The 16,855-nt window shown below is 41.6% G+C and overlaps 1 long non-coding RNA gene across 1 annotated transcript in view; it reads left to right on the top strand.

Annotated features, from left to right (window-relative positions):
- The window catches only part of LOC139030680 (uncharacterized), a 107,800-nt gene extending 91,422 nt beyond the window's left edge, over nucleotides 1–16,378 (top strand). The window contains exon 2 of the long non-coding RNA XR_011483089.1: nucleotides 16,326–16,378. This is a non-coding gene — a long non-coding RNA (uncharacterized lncRNA). The remainder of the gene's footprint in view (nucleotides 1–16,325) is intronic.
- The last annotated feature ends 477 nt before the right edge of the window (nucleotides 16,379–16,855 follow it).

Here is a 16,855-nt window from a genome sequence, read left to right as displayed (position 1 = left end):
GACAGAGAAGTCTGGTGGGCTGTAGTCCATGGAATCGCAAAGTGTCAGACATGACTGAGCTACTAACACTTTCACTTTCTTTTCACTTTCATCTGAAAATTAGTTGAAAGTTGAATTTCAACGTCTGTTGAGTCCTTCTTCCCCTGGCTAGCTTACCATACTTTATGTAGATAAGATTATAAAATATTGTCATGGTTTTTTGCGTGTAGTTTTCCAAATCAGAATAATGGACCAAATATTACCTTTCTGAGTGTTTTGTAGTTATGCAAATATAAGAGAAAATACTAGGTGAAATTTTATGAAATTGTCATTTGATGAAAAAATGGCCAAATATGGCCATTTTCTTGTAGTTCAACCTAATACTTGACATGTGTCTAGCAGTTTATTCCAGAAATGACTCTTGGTTTTTGTTGTTCAAATAGTTTCTCTTAGTTATGGTGAGCTATGGTAAATTAACTGGTGCTAAACTTAATTCTGTTTTGTAGTACTGGACATAATATTTTGAATTTTTATCTCCTTACATACTTTCTTTGTTAAGTGGTTTCAGGCAGCACTAAGGAAGGAACTTCATCCAGACTATAGTGAAAAGTTTTCAGGTTTACTCATTCTTTCCTAGTCCTTTCCTTATGTCTATGATGTAAATGGATGAGATTTCACAGAAGCTCATCCTGTGCCTCAGAGCTGTATTCTAGAATGTTCTTGAGGAGTAAAGGCAACAGCTCAGAAAGATTCCTTTGCCTGTGTTGAAGGATAATAGCTATTTTATTGTTCTTCTCCAACAAGATGATCTTTAGCTATTTTATGAGAAATTTCATAAGAGAGCAAGTTTCCAGTGCATAATACAATAGGTGTTTCATTCTTGGCCAGAATCAGCTCTCATACAATTGAATTTATCTTTAAATTTTTTAATTTTTCAGGTTTTAAATCTTTTATTGAAGTATAGTTGATTTACAATATTGTGTTAATTTCTGTTGCACAGCAGACTGAGTCCTTTATGCATATATGTGCTAAGTCACTTCAGTCATGTCCAACTCTTTGCGATGCTATGGACTGTAGAATGCCAGACTCTTCTGTCCTTGGGATTTCCCAGGCAAGAATACTGGGGTGGGTTACCATGCCCTCCTCCAAGGGATTTTCCCAATCCAGGGATTGAACCTGTGTCTCTTAGGTCTCCTGCATTGGCAGGCAGGTTCTTTACGGCTGGAGCCACCTGGGAAGCCCTATACATGCACATATAAACATATATATTCTTTTTCTTATTGTTTCCATTATGGTTTATTACAAGGTATTGAATGTGGTTCCCTGTGCTGTTTGGAAGGACCTTGTTGTCTCTCCATTCTATGTGTAATAGTTTGCATCTGCTGACCCCAGATTCCCGATCTGTCTCTCCCTACTCCCCCAGCAGCCACAGGTCTGTGTTCTGTGAGTCTGTTTTTGTTTTTTATGCTTTGTAGATGGGTTTATTTTTGTCATGTGTTACAGTCCACATATAAATTTAACTGAAGCTGGAATTGTTTTTTGGCTGCCAGATTAGTAATTTAAAAAATTGTGAATAGATTCAGTACTTGGTAAGATTATATACTGATTTTATATATGCATGTATACATATAAAAAAGGAATGTCAAGTTTTGTTATAGTTGTAATAGGTAAGTAGTGTTCTAATTCACAGAGTTTGAGTTATGTTTACTTGTGTGAACATATTTTAAATTTGAATAACTGTCATTGGGAAATACATAGAAATTAAAGTTAGCAAGGACCTGTTAGTTCCTTGCTTCTAATATAGACAAATCATTTGAAAAAACATACAATCCACAACCTGTGGATTCTAAAATGATACACACAGTTCCATTTTCTTATGATTTGTACATGTAGTATCTTTCAGAAGATTAGGAAAACAGAGAGATTTACTACTAAGAAATAAAACCTATTAATGTTGTGGTGTGTTTTGTTAAACACATGTAGCAGAATGTGACCACTTAGAATCTCTTGATGTATTTTTCTATACTGCAAATGAAAGATAGCATACAAATACTTCTTCTTATCTTTTGGAAGGAGTTAAAGATAAAACTTTCTCTACACTCAAGATAAGGAAAGCTACTATTAAATATTGTTAAATAACTTTTCAGTGTCCTATCTTTTTGCCTTTTCATACTGTTCATGGGGTTCTCAAGGCAAGAATACTGAAATGGTTTGCCATTCCCTTCTCCAGTGGACCACATTTTGTCATTCTCCACTTCTGTATTCTTGCTTTGAGAACCCCATGAACAGTATGAAAAGGCAAAAAGATAGGACACTGAAAGATGAACTGTCTAGGTGCCCAATATGCTACTGGAGATCAGTGTAAAAATAACTCCAGAAAGAATGAAAAGACGGAGCCAAAGCAAAAACAAGACCCAGTTGTGGATGTGACTGGTGATAGTAGCAAGGTCCAATGCTGTAAAGATCAGTATTGCATAGGAACCTGGAATGTTAGGTCCGTGAATCAAGGAAATTGGAAGTGGTCAAACAGGAGATGGCAAGAGTGAACATCGATGTTTTAGGAATCAATGAACTAAAATGGACTGGAATGGGTGAATTTAACTCAGAGGATCATTATATCTAGTACTGTGGGCAATTCCTTAGAAGAAATGGAGTAGCCGTCATAGTCAACAAGAGTCTGAAATGCAGCATGTGGATGCAATCTCAAAAACAACAGAATGATCTCTGTTCATTTCCAAGGCAAACCATTCAATATCACGGTAATCCAGGTCTATGCCCTGACCAATAATCCTGAAGAAGCTGAAGTTGAATGGTTCTATGAAGACCTACAAAACCTTCTGGAACTAACACCCCAAAAAAGATGTCCTTTTCATTTTAGGGGACTGGAATGCAAAAGTAGGAAGTCAAGAAACACCTGGAGTGACAGGCAAATTTGGCCGTGGAGTACAGAATGAAGCAGGGCAAAGGCTAATAGTGTTTTGGCAAGAGAACACACTGGTCATAGCAAACATCCTCTTCCAACAACACAAGAGAAGACTCTACACATGGACATCACCAGATGGTCAACACAGAAATCAGATTGATTATATTCTTTGCAGCCAAAGATGGAGAAACTCTGTATAGTCGGCAAAAACAAGACCGGGAGCTGACTGTGGCTCAGATCATGAACTCCTTATTGCCAAATTCAGACTGAAATTGAAGAAAGTAGAGAAAACCACTAGACCATTCAGTTATGACCTAAATCAAATCCCTTATGATTATACAGTGGAAGTAAGAAATATATTCAAGGGATTAGATCTGATAGAGTGCCTGAAGAGCTATGGACAGAGGTTTGTGACATTGTACAGGAGACAGGGATCAAGACCATCCCCAAGAAAAAGAAATGCAAAAAAGCAAAATGGCTGTATGAGGAGGCCTTACAAATAGCTGTGAAGAGAAGCCAAAAGCAAAGGAGAAAAGGAAAGATAGATCCATTTGAATGCAGAGTTCCAAAGAATAGCAAGGAGAGATAAGAAAGCCTTCCTCAGTGATCAATGCAAAGAAATAGAGGAAAACAATAGAATGGGAAAGACTAGAGATCTCTTCAAGAAAATGAGACATACCAAGGAAATATTTCATGCAAAGATGGGCTCAATAAAGGACAGAAATGGTATGGACCTAACAGAAGCAGAATATATTAAGAAGACATGGCAAGAATACACAAAACAACTATACAAAAAAGATCTTCATGATCCAGATAATCATGATGGTATGATCACTCACCTAGAACCAGACATCCTGGAATGTGAAGTCAAGTAGGCCTTAGGAAACATCACTACGAACAAAGCTAGTAGAGGTGATGGAATTCCAGTTGAGCTATTTTCAAATCCTAAGAGATGATGCTGTGAAAGTGCTGCACTCAATATGCCAGCAAATTTGGAAAACTCAGCAGTGGCCACAGGACTGGAAAAAGGTCAGTTTTCATTTCAATATCAAAGAAAGGCAGTGCCAAAGAATGCTCAAACTACCGCACAATTGCACTCATCTCACACGCTAGTCAAGTAATGCTCAAAATTTTTTCAAGCCAGGCTTCAGCAATACATGAACCATGAACTTCCAGATGTTCAAGCTGGATTTAGAAAAGGCAGAGGAACCAGAGATCAAATTGCCAACATCCGCTGGATCATGAAAAAGCAAGAGAGTTCCAGAAAAACATCTATTTCTTCTTTATTGGCTTTACCAAAGCCTTTGACTGTGTGGATCACAATAAACTGTGGAAAATTCTGAAAGAGATGGGAATACCAGACCACCTGACCTGCCTCTTGAGAAACCTGTTTGCAGGTCAGGAAGCAACAGTTAGAACTGGACATGGAACAACAGACTGGTTCCAAATAGGAAAAGGAGTATGTCAAGGCTGTATATTGTCACCCTGCTTATTTAACTTATATGCAGAGTACATCATGAGAAATGCTGAGCTAGAAGAAGCACAAGCTGGAATCAAGATTGCTGGGAGAAATATCAATAACCTCAGATATGCAGATGATACCACCATTATGGCAAAAAGTGAAGAGGAAGTAAAAGGCCTCTTGATGAAAGTGAAAGAGGAGAATGAAAAAGTTAGCTTAAAGCTCAACATTCAGAAAACTAAGATCTTGGCATCTGGTCCCATCATTTCATGGGAAATAGATGGGGAAACAGTGAAAACGGTGACTGACTTTATTTTTTTTGGGCTCCCAAATCACTGCATATGGTGATTGCAGCCATGAAATTAAAAGATGCTTACTCCCTGGAAGGAAAGTTATGACCAACCTACACAGCATATTAAAAAGCAGAGACATTACTTTGCCAACAAAGGTCTGTCTAGTCAAGGCTATGGTTTTTCCTGTAGTCATGTATAGATATGAGAGTTGGACTATAATGAAAGCTGAGTGCTGAAGAATTGACGCTTTTGACCTGCGGTGTTGGGGAAGACTCTTGAGAGTCCCTTGGACTGCAAGGAGATCCAACCAGTCCATCCTAAAGGAGATCAGTCCTGAGTGTTCATTGGAAGGACTGATGTTGAAGCTGAAACTCCAATACTCTGGGTACCTCATGGGAAGAGCTGACTCATTTGAAAAGATGCTGATGCTGCGAAAGATTGAAGGCAGGAGGAGAAGGGGATGACAGAGGATGAGATGGTTGAATGGCATCACCGGCTCAGTGGACATGAGTTTGAGTAAACTCCAGGAGTTGGTGATGGACAGGGAGGCCTGGCGTGCTGCAGTCCTTGGGATCGCAACGAGTTGGACATGACTGAGCGACTGAATTGAACTGAACTGAAATTATTTTTATTTTTAAGTTTGTTTAATTTCTTTATAGTTAAAGGTATGGATTGAAGGTTTCATGGGGCTTCTGGGTCTGTTATAAAAGAGAAGAGGAGTGTCAGTTTTGAGGATGAATTAAGTGTTGCTCAGGGAAGCCTGAAGAAAGAGATGGGCTATAGGAACATATGGTATGGATTGATAGTGGAGACACGAAGAATAATAGAGCGGTGCCTGTTAAGGTGGGAAATTTTGTCCCAGGATTGAGAGGGCCTGATTTCTGGAAGTCTCAGATGAGTGAACCTGGCAAAAGAGGTGCTGTAAGTTATTGAACCTTCCAGGACGTGCATTGGCCCTCAGTCCCTGCCCACTAATAACTTAGCCTCCAGTGACATCTTGTAGTGTCCCACTGCCCATGGCAGGGACTATTACCCTTTTACTCTTTCCAGCAGGACCAGAGGAGCATTTGTATTATGTTGGTAGCTAGTATTATCACTCACTGACTGCCCAGCAGACGTCATCCAGTTCATGGTGGACGACTTTTCTTTGAGTACCCCATGTGGACACCCCTCCAACATAGACTGGGGAGTCTTTCTTAGTTTGGCTTCTTCTAGAAGTAAATCCTGAGATGAAGACTGGACTGCAAGTAATTTATATGAGGGAGATTCCAGGAAACCCTGGTAACAGGGTGGGAAGGTAAAGGGCTTCCCTGATAGCTCAGCGGTACAGAATCTGCCTACCGATGCAGGAAACATGGGTTCAATTCCTGGGCCGGGAAGATCCCCTGGAGAAGGAAATGGAAACCCACTCCAATATTCTTGCCTGGGAAATCCTGGCAGGGTACAGTCCATGGAATCACAAAGTGGCAAACACAGTTGAGCAATTGAGCACACACGCAGACAGCCAATAAGGAGACTGTAGTCAAGCAAGTTACCTGTAGGTAAGTGGAACTCGCTGAGGAACTCTGGGAAACAGCAGGATGTGTGCTTGAATTACCCTCCCTTCACATGGAAGGAACCGTGGCATTTATACCCCAGTTCCCCCCAGTCACTGGTTGAATGCTGCTCCTGGTGTGTGTTAACTCTCTGACACTTCAGCCTGCCCTGTGTGTGGACAGCAAGGCTTTGACCCCCAGACAGAGTCATTGCACAGTTGGAAGTCAGCTTTATGCCCTACAGTGGTGCAGTTTGAGGGTGAATGATGGTACACAGATAATCTCTGCTAGTGTCTGCCCCTTGCACTGCTCACATACACTCCTGCTCCATGATGAATTCATTTCTTCTGTCATTCATTCTTCAAGATGGCGGCTCGTTACAAATTCTTAAGAGTTTTCTCTTTTAACAGGTGCCCTCTCAATCCCTTGAGTACCAAACATACTTAACCCCTTTGTCCATTTTGCAGAAGAAGTTCTAGTTCCTCATGAGAGTTGTTCACTCTTGCTCACTTTGTCTGCTGATCTGTCGTTGTTCAGTCACTTAGTTGTGCCTTACTCTTTGCGACCCGATAGACTGTAGCATGCCAGACTTCCCTGTCCTTCATTATCTCCCGGAGTTTCCTCTAACCCATGTCCATTGAGTCGATGATGCCATCCAACCATCTCATCCTCTGTTGTCCCCTTCTCCTCCTGCCCTCAATCTTTCCCAGCATCAGGGTCTTTTCTAATGAGTCAGGCTCTTCACATCAGATGGCTAGGATGGTTAGGATAGTTAAGATGAACGATGAAAATGACTGTAAGGCAGTCATAGCTTTAGGCTTAATGAACCCTTGTCCTTTATTATATTTCTACTCACCCAGAAACCAGGATCTTCAGTCCAGGTGACCTTAAAGTTGGAGGAAGGGTAGGCACAAACTCCTTGAATAATATACTGGGACTGATGGTGAGAAGGGCCACCCTTACTTTCATTCCTTGGTACCCATTTCAATTCTAGTTGTTGACACAGAGCAGCAGATGATGGCCATTTGTTCAAAATATGTACTGTATCCTAACCTCATGGGGTATCATCCCATAGCTGGCACTTCAGCTGTGCCTTTAAGATGCTGTTCAAATACCCTAAAAGGCCAATGGCTTTTGGCATGAAAGTGTATGGTGGGAACGAATGTAAACTGCTGTCTAATCCAAGCAAATGCAAACTATTTAAGATCCTCTTCCCCGGAGGTAATTGATGAGAACTCCTTCAAACCTGTAGCTTCATTCCAATCTGTGCTAATTTCTTCCAGTAAAGATACTACTTCTGGCACTGCTCTAGTGACTAAAGTTGCCATTTAATTCAGTTTGTATATATGCTCAGTTGTGCCCAACTCTGCAACCCCATGAACTGTAGTTCACCAAGCTCCTCTGTCCATGGGATTCTTCAGACAAGAATACTGGAGTGGGTAACCATTCCCTTCTTCAGGAGTTCTTCCCAACCCAGTGATCGAACCTGGGTCCCTTGCATTGCAGTCATATTCTTTACCATCTTAGCTACCAAGGAAGGCCAGAAGATGTTCACTATTGGTCATTTCCAGCCTGTCCCAGGTGCAGGCAAAGCAGATTCTGAATGCCAGAGAAAACCCTAAGGCAGTTGGAAGCCAAGCAGGTCTTACTCTGCCTTTGAAGACCTGAGAAAAAGTGCTGGGGTGCTGACAGTGTCTACTCTGGGACCTGGAGACTCAGCACAGAACCCTGGACACTTTGTGGGCTTGTGGGTCACATATGTATTTTGAGGTGTCTGAACTCAACAGGCTTGAGATCTGCAAGTTGGGGCATGGCTAGATGCTGTCATATACATATAGATACTACATGTCCAATTTTATACCTTTTTATTACTTAACCTTGTATGGTGAGTATGGTTGGGCTTCCCAGTTGGCATGAGTTTTAAAGAACCCACCTGCCAATGCAGGAGACAGAAGAGATGCCAGTTCGATCCCTGGGTCCTCCCTTAGAGGAGGGCATGGCAACCCACTCCAGTATTCTTGCCTGGAGAATCCATTGGCTGCGGAGCCTGGTGGGCTACAGTCCACGGGGTCACAAAGAGTCAGACACAACTGAAGTGACTTAGTGCACATGTGCGGACACACAGACACACACACGCGCGCGCGCACACACACACACACACACACACAATGAATATGCTCATGTTACCTGAAACAATGTTAAAAAACCATTTTTAGGTGCCATCAGGAGGAGTTTCATCTTCAAATGAGAAGGCACGTTACATTCGTTTACTGACAATTCTTGGAATTTAAAAAGCATGACAGAATGTCGACAGACATATACTTATGGCTATAGACAGGTAGAGTTTTGAATCTGTGAGCCTAGAGTATGTCCCATATTTAAAAAACGCAGCATGCACACTGAAGTCCAGATGTAGTTTGAATTGTACTTCATCATGGGGAGGGTTCTGTTCCCTCTCTGCCCGGGTTTCCCTGCCTGCTCTCTCCTGGCTGCAGAAGCGCCATCTGTGTGAGAGCTCCTGAGAGACAAATTGCTTCCTATCCTGGGCCTCCATTGCTTGCCTGGAGTAGTGCTTAAGAGATAATTGCTTCAGGGATCTCAGAGTACTCGCACCTGATGAGTTCTTCTGGCAGCTTCTCGAGGAGTCACAGGACTTGTGACTGAGGCCCCCAAAGATTGATTTGAAACATAGGAAGCAAAGATGAGATATCTAGGGTAGAAGGCATTTTGTGATGCCCTTTCCAAAGTACCAAGTTATATATGAATATTCCTCAGGTGTTGGAAGAGGAAATGGCAACCCACTCCACTTTTCTTACCTGGAGAATCCTGTGGACAGAGGAGCCTGGCAGGCTATAATCCAAAGGGTTGCAAAGAGTCAGACGTGACTGAGCAACTAACACCCACGCACACACACTCCTCAGATGTAGGAGGCTAGGAGGTGCTAGTTTACCATAAGTGGAGCTGAGATGGGGTAGGGTGGCCAGGTAGATATGAGCAAGGGGAGGGAGGGTTGTAGGGAAAACAGTGCAAACCAGGTGTGACAGGGAAGACCTTTAGAAACTCTTTAATTCACCTAAAGAGTAGGCCAAGGAAGAGGGCATTCCATAATGCCCTCTTGAGGCAACATTGAGTTTATATAAGTTACCTGAGGGGATTAGCTGGATTCAGAGGAGCTGAAAAGTATAAGAGAATTTTGACTGGTTTCAGAAATGCCTCTTACATAGGCTTGCTGACTCTTCCCTCTCCCTAGTTCTCATATGACATTTCAAGCAGGTTTCATAGTTTTAAAACTACTTTGAGATGAATCAGTGATCCCCTTGTTTTAGTGTTAAAAGCCCAGATCGGTCTAATAATCAGATAATTCCTGTCTAGTCCACCGTTGTATAAAAAGAAAAAATAAGTCCAGTATAGTTCAAATTCACTTACTCAGCTCCAGCCTGCTTCAGGCTTGGCTTGTCAGCCCACCATGGGAGAGTGGCTGTAATCATCTTCAGGCTCTTGATGTATTTTTTTCTCCCTGGAAAGTAACTGCTCGACCCCTTCCAGAGCTGGCCCAGCCAGAGAGTAGATAGGGAGCAAAGGGGGCATTTTATGCGGAAACACAAACAGCTCTTCTTCAGAAAAACCTACCCCTTTGCTACATCAGCAGCAGAACAGTTCACTCCTGATACACCCCCCTTTCTTCAAGCCACCATCTTTAGTTTTGCCCAGTTGAATGAGTGTTTATTTTTCAAAGTTGAAGGGACATGTGTCAAGCTTTTCCCAGTGTCCTGTGATGTTCCCCTCTTTGGCTTGAGGCAGTGGGGACTTGGGCTTCCCTGGTGGTTCAGTGGTAAAAAAAAATCCGCCTGTAGTGCATGAGACATGAGTTCGATTCCTAGGTCGGAAAGATTCCCTGGAGAAGGGAATCTACAGTATTCTTTCCTGGGAAATCCTATGGACAGAGGAGCTTGGCAGGCTCCTGTCCATGGGATCACAAAGAGTCAGATACAACTTAACAACTGGAAAACAACAACAAAATAGGGACTCATCCTCCTCCTCATTCCCAGGGTACAGAGAGGAGAGGGGCCATGGTGACCCTACAAGTCTCTCTAAAAGAAGCATTTTCTTTAGTGTCCTAACTCTTTAAACCCTTGAGGTATGAGGTAGGCTAAGGTTGACAGACTAGTTTTCTACTTTCCCAGCATGCCCCACACTTATTGGTGCTTTGGAATCTCACTTAAGGGTTGGGCAGTGCTTGCCACTTTTATTATCCCTTGGAAACTCCACTGAAACTATTGTTGTTTAGTTACTCAGTTGTGTCCAATTGTTGTGACCCCATGGACAGTAGCCTAGAGTCTCATCTGTCTATGGGGTTTCCCAGGCAAGAATACTGGAGTGGGTAGCCATTTCCTTCTCCAGGGGATCTTCCTGACCCAGGGATGGAACCCGAGTCTCTTGCATTGGCAGGCAGATTCTTTGCCACTGAGCCACCAGGGAAGCCAGCTGAAATTGAGATATGTGTAATTTTACCACCTGTCTCCTGTGCTTTGGTGTCAGATGGGAGTAGGTTAAATGGAGGCTCTCCTGCTTGTAACTGACCACCTTGGGCAAGTCACTTAATTTCTTTCAGCTTCAGTTCTTTCTGCTGTAAAAAGGGGAAGATAATATTTCTCAGTGATAGGTTTGTGATGAGTAATGTAAATTTATGAAGTGAGGATGTGGGGCTCCTCGGATGATGAGCGTAATGATGACACCTGCTGGGTTTCCTTAGGTTCCTGACTGTCTTCCCACCACCATCTACTAAAGAGAAAGCTGCAGCCAACGATGAGATGTCCTGCCCATGAGAATTCCCCCAGCCCTCTATTCGAGTGGTGGAAATGCCTGGGCAGTGGCAGGCACTCCAGTAGAGTCTTGGAAAGAGATGAAAAGAAGTAAGAGATGGTCACAGTCCATTATTCTTTGCTCTCGTTATTCCTATCATGTACCCATGGGCTGTGTTGGAGGAGTCGCCTCCCTGGACGACTCACCAGCCTCCCTTACCAATCAGGAAGAGGATTCATGGAAAGCCTGGCTGGTGGCGGGATGCCAGGCAGTTTCTGCTTGCTGGAAAATTTGATGTGGCAGCTGTAGCTTATTGTCCTTGCAGCTACCCTGCAAATGCCAGAGAAAAGAGGGTTGTAAATAAGTGTGAGGAGCTGATAGCAAAAATTTGAGCCTGCACTGCAGTGCTTCGAACACCATTACAGGGCACTGATTTAGTGCCGGCTCACAGAAGGGCAGGCTACCTTGAGTACTGAATTAGCATGTCCCCAGGGTGTTCTTTGGCATTCTACCCAGGCCGCTAACCAAGTCCTCCACGCTTCATTTATGGAATCTGACACTATCACAGACTCCAGCAGTATAGCTGCAGGCTCTAGTAAACTCCTAAATTAAAAGTCAGCCTAGTCAAGGATATTTTGATGTCCAGGACTTTGTGTACAGCTCCTTTGAGGATTAGTGCCCAAGTAACTTCTGACTTATTGAAATAAATGCAGACCCTCCTATTCCAGCCTTATGTTCTTGCACAGGAGTTTTTTAGGGCTGGGATGAGATTTTTCATGTAGGTCAATCACTTTAAGAATGCTTCATTTGGGGACAGGAGGCATATTACATATGTAAGGCACTATTCTGCAGAAAGGATAAAAATACTATTCCTGAAAATAAACTCTTTCTTTAGTGTTTGGGTTTTATAGTCCACATTCTAATGAATTCCACCTAACGTAGAGCCATTGAGGAAAAGGGAGAGGGAAAAGTCTGTTAATGAAACAGTCTTGAAAAGCATGGAGGTTGCTAGAGAGAAGCTCTCTCAGCTTCTTAATTCATGGATCTTCTTAATTCATTAAATGGTTTATGGGCTTCTCAGGTGGCACTAGTGGTAAAGAACCCGCCTGCCAGTGCAGGAGACACAAGAGATGCTAGTTTGATCCCTGGGTCTGGAAGATCCCCTGAAGTGGGGCATGGCAACCCACTTCAGTATTCTTGCCTGGAGAATCCCATGGACAGAGGAGTCTGGCGGGCTACAGTCCATAGGATTGCAAAGATTCAAACATGACTGAAGTGACTTAGCATGCACAGGGGGTTCATAGATCAGGTGGTTCATCAGAAGCCACCAAACACTTAACTGCAGTACAGTGTAAGTGTCACAGACTGATCCTGTGCCAGCTTGTTGGCAAGATAGAAAAAAAATAATGTACCTTTCAGAGCAATGCAGCCAACTAAGTTTTTATTGCTTCCTTTCTCCACCCTCTTCCACGACACACTATTTAGAGTATTGTCCCAGTTACTCAGTGGTGATGTGTAATCAATGCACTCAATGGCCACGCAGGCATGTGTGAGAGAACTGCACTTAGAGGCTTTGATCTTGCACAGTCTGGTCAGCTAGCAATTTACAGATATGGTAAAAAGAAAAAGAGAAGCAAAAACAAAAATAGAGGCAGACCTTCTGAAGCTTTTATTGTTTGTTGATACCTTTTGGGTGTCAGAACTTTCACTTATACTGTGTTGGAAGCAGGAGATTTGGGTTCTATCCCTGGGTCAGGAAGATCCCCTGGAGGAGGAAGTGGCAACCCACTCCAGTATTCTTGCCTGGAAAATTCCGTGGACAGAGGAACCTGGTGGGCTACAGTCCATGGGGTCGCAGAGAGTCGGACACGACTGAGTCACTGAACACTCTGAGCTTGTTTCTGTCTCAGGTCTTCTACATGTTGCATTTAGAAAAGTTAAGTGGCTTAGAAAATAGGACTCCATGGAAATTCTGTTATATAAATTTTGATCTGTAGGGGCAATAAGTGATTTCTTTTTGATCTCCCCTACTGCACATTATGACAAATGATTCCAGAAATTTTATTGACCAAAGAGTTCGTTTGATTTTTTGTAAGATGGCACTAATAGCATCTAGTTTTCTTTTAACTTCATTTGAAACAATTTTGTTAGATTGTATTTTGACAGCTGTGCTATCAGCTTGCATTAAAATAAAAAACCTTACCAAAATTGGTGAATTTTTGTGTAGGTATTGAAGGTGAAGAAAAAGCAGCACTTCTGGCATATTATGCTTTATTATTACAAGAAAAGTTAAATTGCAACTAAAATGCAAATAAAGATTTGTGCAGTGTACAGAGATGGTGCTTTGACTGATCAAATGCATCAAAAGTGGCTTGCGAAGTTTCTAGCTAGAGATTTCTCACTGGATGATGCTCCATGATTGATAGACCAGTTGAAGTTGATCGTACTCAAATTGAGACATTAATTGAGAACCATCAGTGTTTACAGCACATGAGAGATAGCTGACCTACTCAAAAATCCAAATCAAGTGTTGAAAATCATTTGCACCACCGCAGTTATGTTCATTGCTTTGACTTTTGGGTTCCACATAAATTAAACCAAAAAAATCTTCCTGACCATATATGTATATATTTTTTATTAGTTGGAGGCTAATTACTTCACAACATTGCAGTGGGTTTTGTCATACATTGGCATGCATGAATCAGCCATGGAGTTACATGTATTCCCCATCCCGATCCCCCCTCCCACCTCCCTCTCCACCCGATTCCTCTGGGTCTTCCCAGTGCACCAGGCCTGAGCACTTGTCTCATGCATCCCACCTGGGCTGGTGATCTGTTTCACTATAGATAATATACATGCTGTTCTCTTGAAACATCCCACCCTCGCCTTCTCCCACAGAGTCCAAAAGTCTGTTCTGTACATCTGTGTCTCTTTTTCTCTTTTGCATATAGGGTTATCATTACCATCTTTCTAAATTCCATATATATGTGTTAGTATGCTGTAATGTTCTTTATCTTTCTGGCTTACTTGACTCTGTATAATGAGCTCCAGTTTCATCCATCTCATTAGAACTGATTCAAATGAATTCTTTTTAACAGCTGAGTAATATTCCATGGTGTATATGTACCACAGCTTCCTCATCCATTCATCTGCTGATGGGCATCTAGGTTGCTTCCATGTCCTAGCTATTATAAACAGTGCTGCGATGAACACTGGGGTGCACGTGTCTCTTTCAGATCTGGTTTCCTCAGTGTGTATGCCCAGAAGTGGAATTGCTGGGTCATAAGGCAGTTCTAATTTCAGTTTTTTAAGAAATCTCCACACTGTTCTCCATAGTGGCTGTACTAGTTTGCATTCCCACCAACAGTGTAAGAGGGTTCCCTTTTCTCCACACCCTCTCCAGCATTTATTGCTTGTAGACTTTTGGATAGCAGCCATCCTGACTGGCATGTAATGGTACCTCATTGTGGTTTTGATTCGCATTTCTCTGATAATGAGTGATGTTGAGCATCTTTTCATGTGTTTTTTAGCCATCTGTATGTCTTCTTTGGAGAAATGTCTGTTTAGTTCTTTGGCCCATTTTTTGATTGGGTCATTTATTTTTCTGGAATTGAGCTGCAGGAGTTGCTTGTATATTTTTGAGATTAATCCTTTGTCTGTTGCTTCATTTGCTATTATTTTCTCCCAATCTGAGGGCTATCTTTTCACCTTACTTCTAGTTTCCTTTGTTGTGCAAAAGCTTTTAAGTTTCATTAGGTCCCATTCGTTTATTTTTGCTTTTATTTCCAGTATTCTGGGATGTGGGTCATAGAGGATCCTGCTGTGATTCATGTCGGAGAGTGTTTTGCCTATGTTCTCCTCTAGGAGTTTTATAGTTTGTGTTCTTACATTTAGATCTTTAATCCATTTTGAGTTTATTTTTGTGTATGGTGTTAGAAAATGTTCTAGTTTCATTCTTTTACAAGTGGTTGACCAGTTTTCCCAGCACCACTTGTTAAAGAGGTTGTCTTTTTTCCATTGTATATCCTTGCCTCCTTTGTCGAAGATAAGGTGTCCATAGGTTCATGGATTTATCTCTGGGTTTTCTATGCTGTTCCATTGATCTATATTTCTGTCTTTGTGCCAGTACCATACTGTCTTGATGACTGTGGCTTTGTAGTTGAGTCTGAAGTCAGGCAGGTTGATTCCTCCAGTTCCATTCTTCTTTCTCAAGATTACTTTGGCTATTCGAGGTTTTTTGTATTTCCATACAAATTGTGAAATTATTTGTTCTAGTTCTGTGAAAAATACCATTGGTAGCTTAATAGGGATTGCATTGAATCTATAGATTGCTTTGGGTAGAATAGCCATTTTGACAATATTGATTCTTCCAATCCATGAACACGGTATATTTCTCCATCTGTTTGTGTCCTCTTGGATTTCTTTCATCAGTGTTTTATAGTTTTCTATGTATAGCTGACCATATATCTGCCTGCGATTCTTTACTTAAATATAACAAAATGTCCTCTTTTTAAACATTGTGACAGGCTATGAAAAGTGGGTACTATACAACCAAGTGGGGCTATAAAAAGTGGATACTGTACAATCATGTGGAACAGAAGAGATCATGGGGCAGGTGAAATGAACCATTACCAATCACACCAAAGATCAGTCTTCATCCAAAGAAGGTGATGATGTGTATATGGTGGGATTGGGAGTCCTCTATTATGAGCTCCTTCCAGAAAACTGAATAGTTAATTCCAACAAGTACTGCCCCCAGTTTGACCAACTGAAAGCAGCACTTGATGAGAAACATCCAGAATTAGTCAATAGAAAATGCATAATTTTCCATCAGGATAACACAAGACTGCCTGTTTCTTTGATGACCAGGCAAAAACTGTTACTGCTTTGTTGGGAAGTTCTGATTCATCTGCTGTATTCACCAGACATTGCAACTTTAGATTTCCATTTACAAAATTCTCTCAATGGAAAAAAAAAAATTTCAATTCCCTGGAAGACTGTAAAAGACACCTGGAACAGTTCTTTGCACAAAATGATAAGTTTTGGGATAGTGGAATTATGAAGTTGCCTGAAAAATGGCAAAAGGTAGTGGAACAAAGGGGTGAATATGTTACTTAATAAAATTCTTAGTGAAAATGAAAAATGTGTCTTTTATATTTATCTAAAAGCTGAAGGAACAAAGCAAGCATTTTTATGAAAAAGGAGCATACTGCTAATTAAAACACTCAAAAAGAGGTTTGATATTGAACTGAAAATTTTAGAACTGGAAGGTATCTTAGAGAACATCTATGTAAAACTTTTTCTCCTTATCTTTGTCCCCATTATGTCAGGAAGAAAACTAAAACCCTAAGAGATGTGGTTGCTGTCCCAATTCATAGCTCAAGGTAAGAGACCATTGTCTGAGGCTTATGGCTTTCTGATTCATTATACCTAATGGGAGAATTTTAGGATTGTTATTAGACAAACCAGTATGGAAATATTTGAGAGGGAGGCAAGGTGGACAGACTATTTCTAAAGTTCTTATGCAGCACCAAATAGAATTGTCAAGAAAATGCTCTGAAAGAAGAGCAGTGATGGGGGTGGAGAAAGACAGGGAAGAATTAACCCTGCCAAGATGTTAAAATATGTTGTAAAGCTTTATTAATTAAAATATTAATTGCTCATTTGTGGCCGACTCTTTGCAACCCTTTGGACTGTAGCCTGCCAGGCTCCTCTGTTCCTGGAATTCTCCAGGCAAGAATACTGGAGTGGATTGCCATGCCTTCCTCCAGAGGATCTTCCCAATGCAGGGATCAAACCCAGGTCTTCCACATTGCAGTCGGATTCTTTGCCATCTGAGCCGCCAGGGAAGCCCAATTAA

This window comes from Odocoileus virginianus, chromosome 23 (assembly GCF_023699985.2).
Source record: "Odocoileus virginianus isolate 20LAN1187 ecotype Illinois chromosome 23, Ovbor_1.2, whole genome shotgun sequence".
Lineage (NCBI taxonomy): Eukaryota > Metazoa > Chordata > Mammalia > Artiodactyla > Cervidae > Odocoileus > Odocoileus virginianus.
This window is presented reverse-complemented; position numbering and strand designations above follow the sequence as displayed.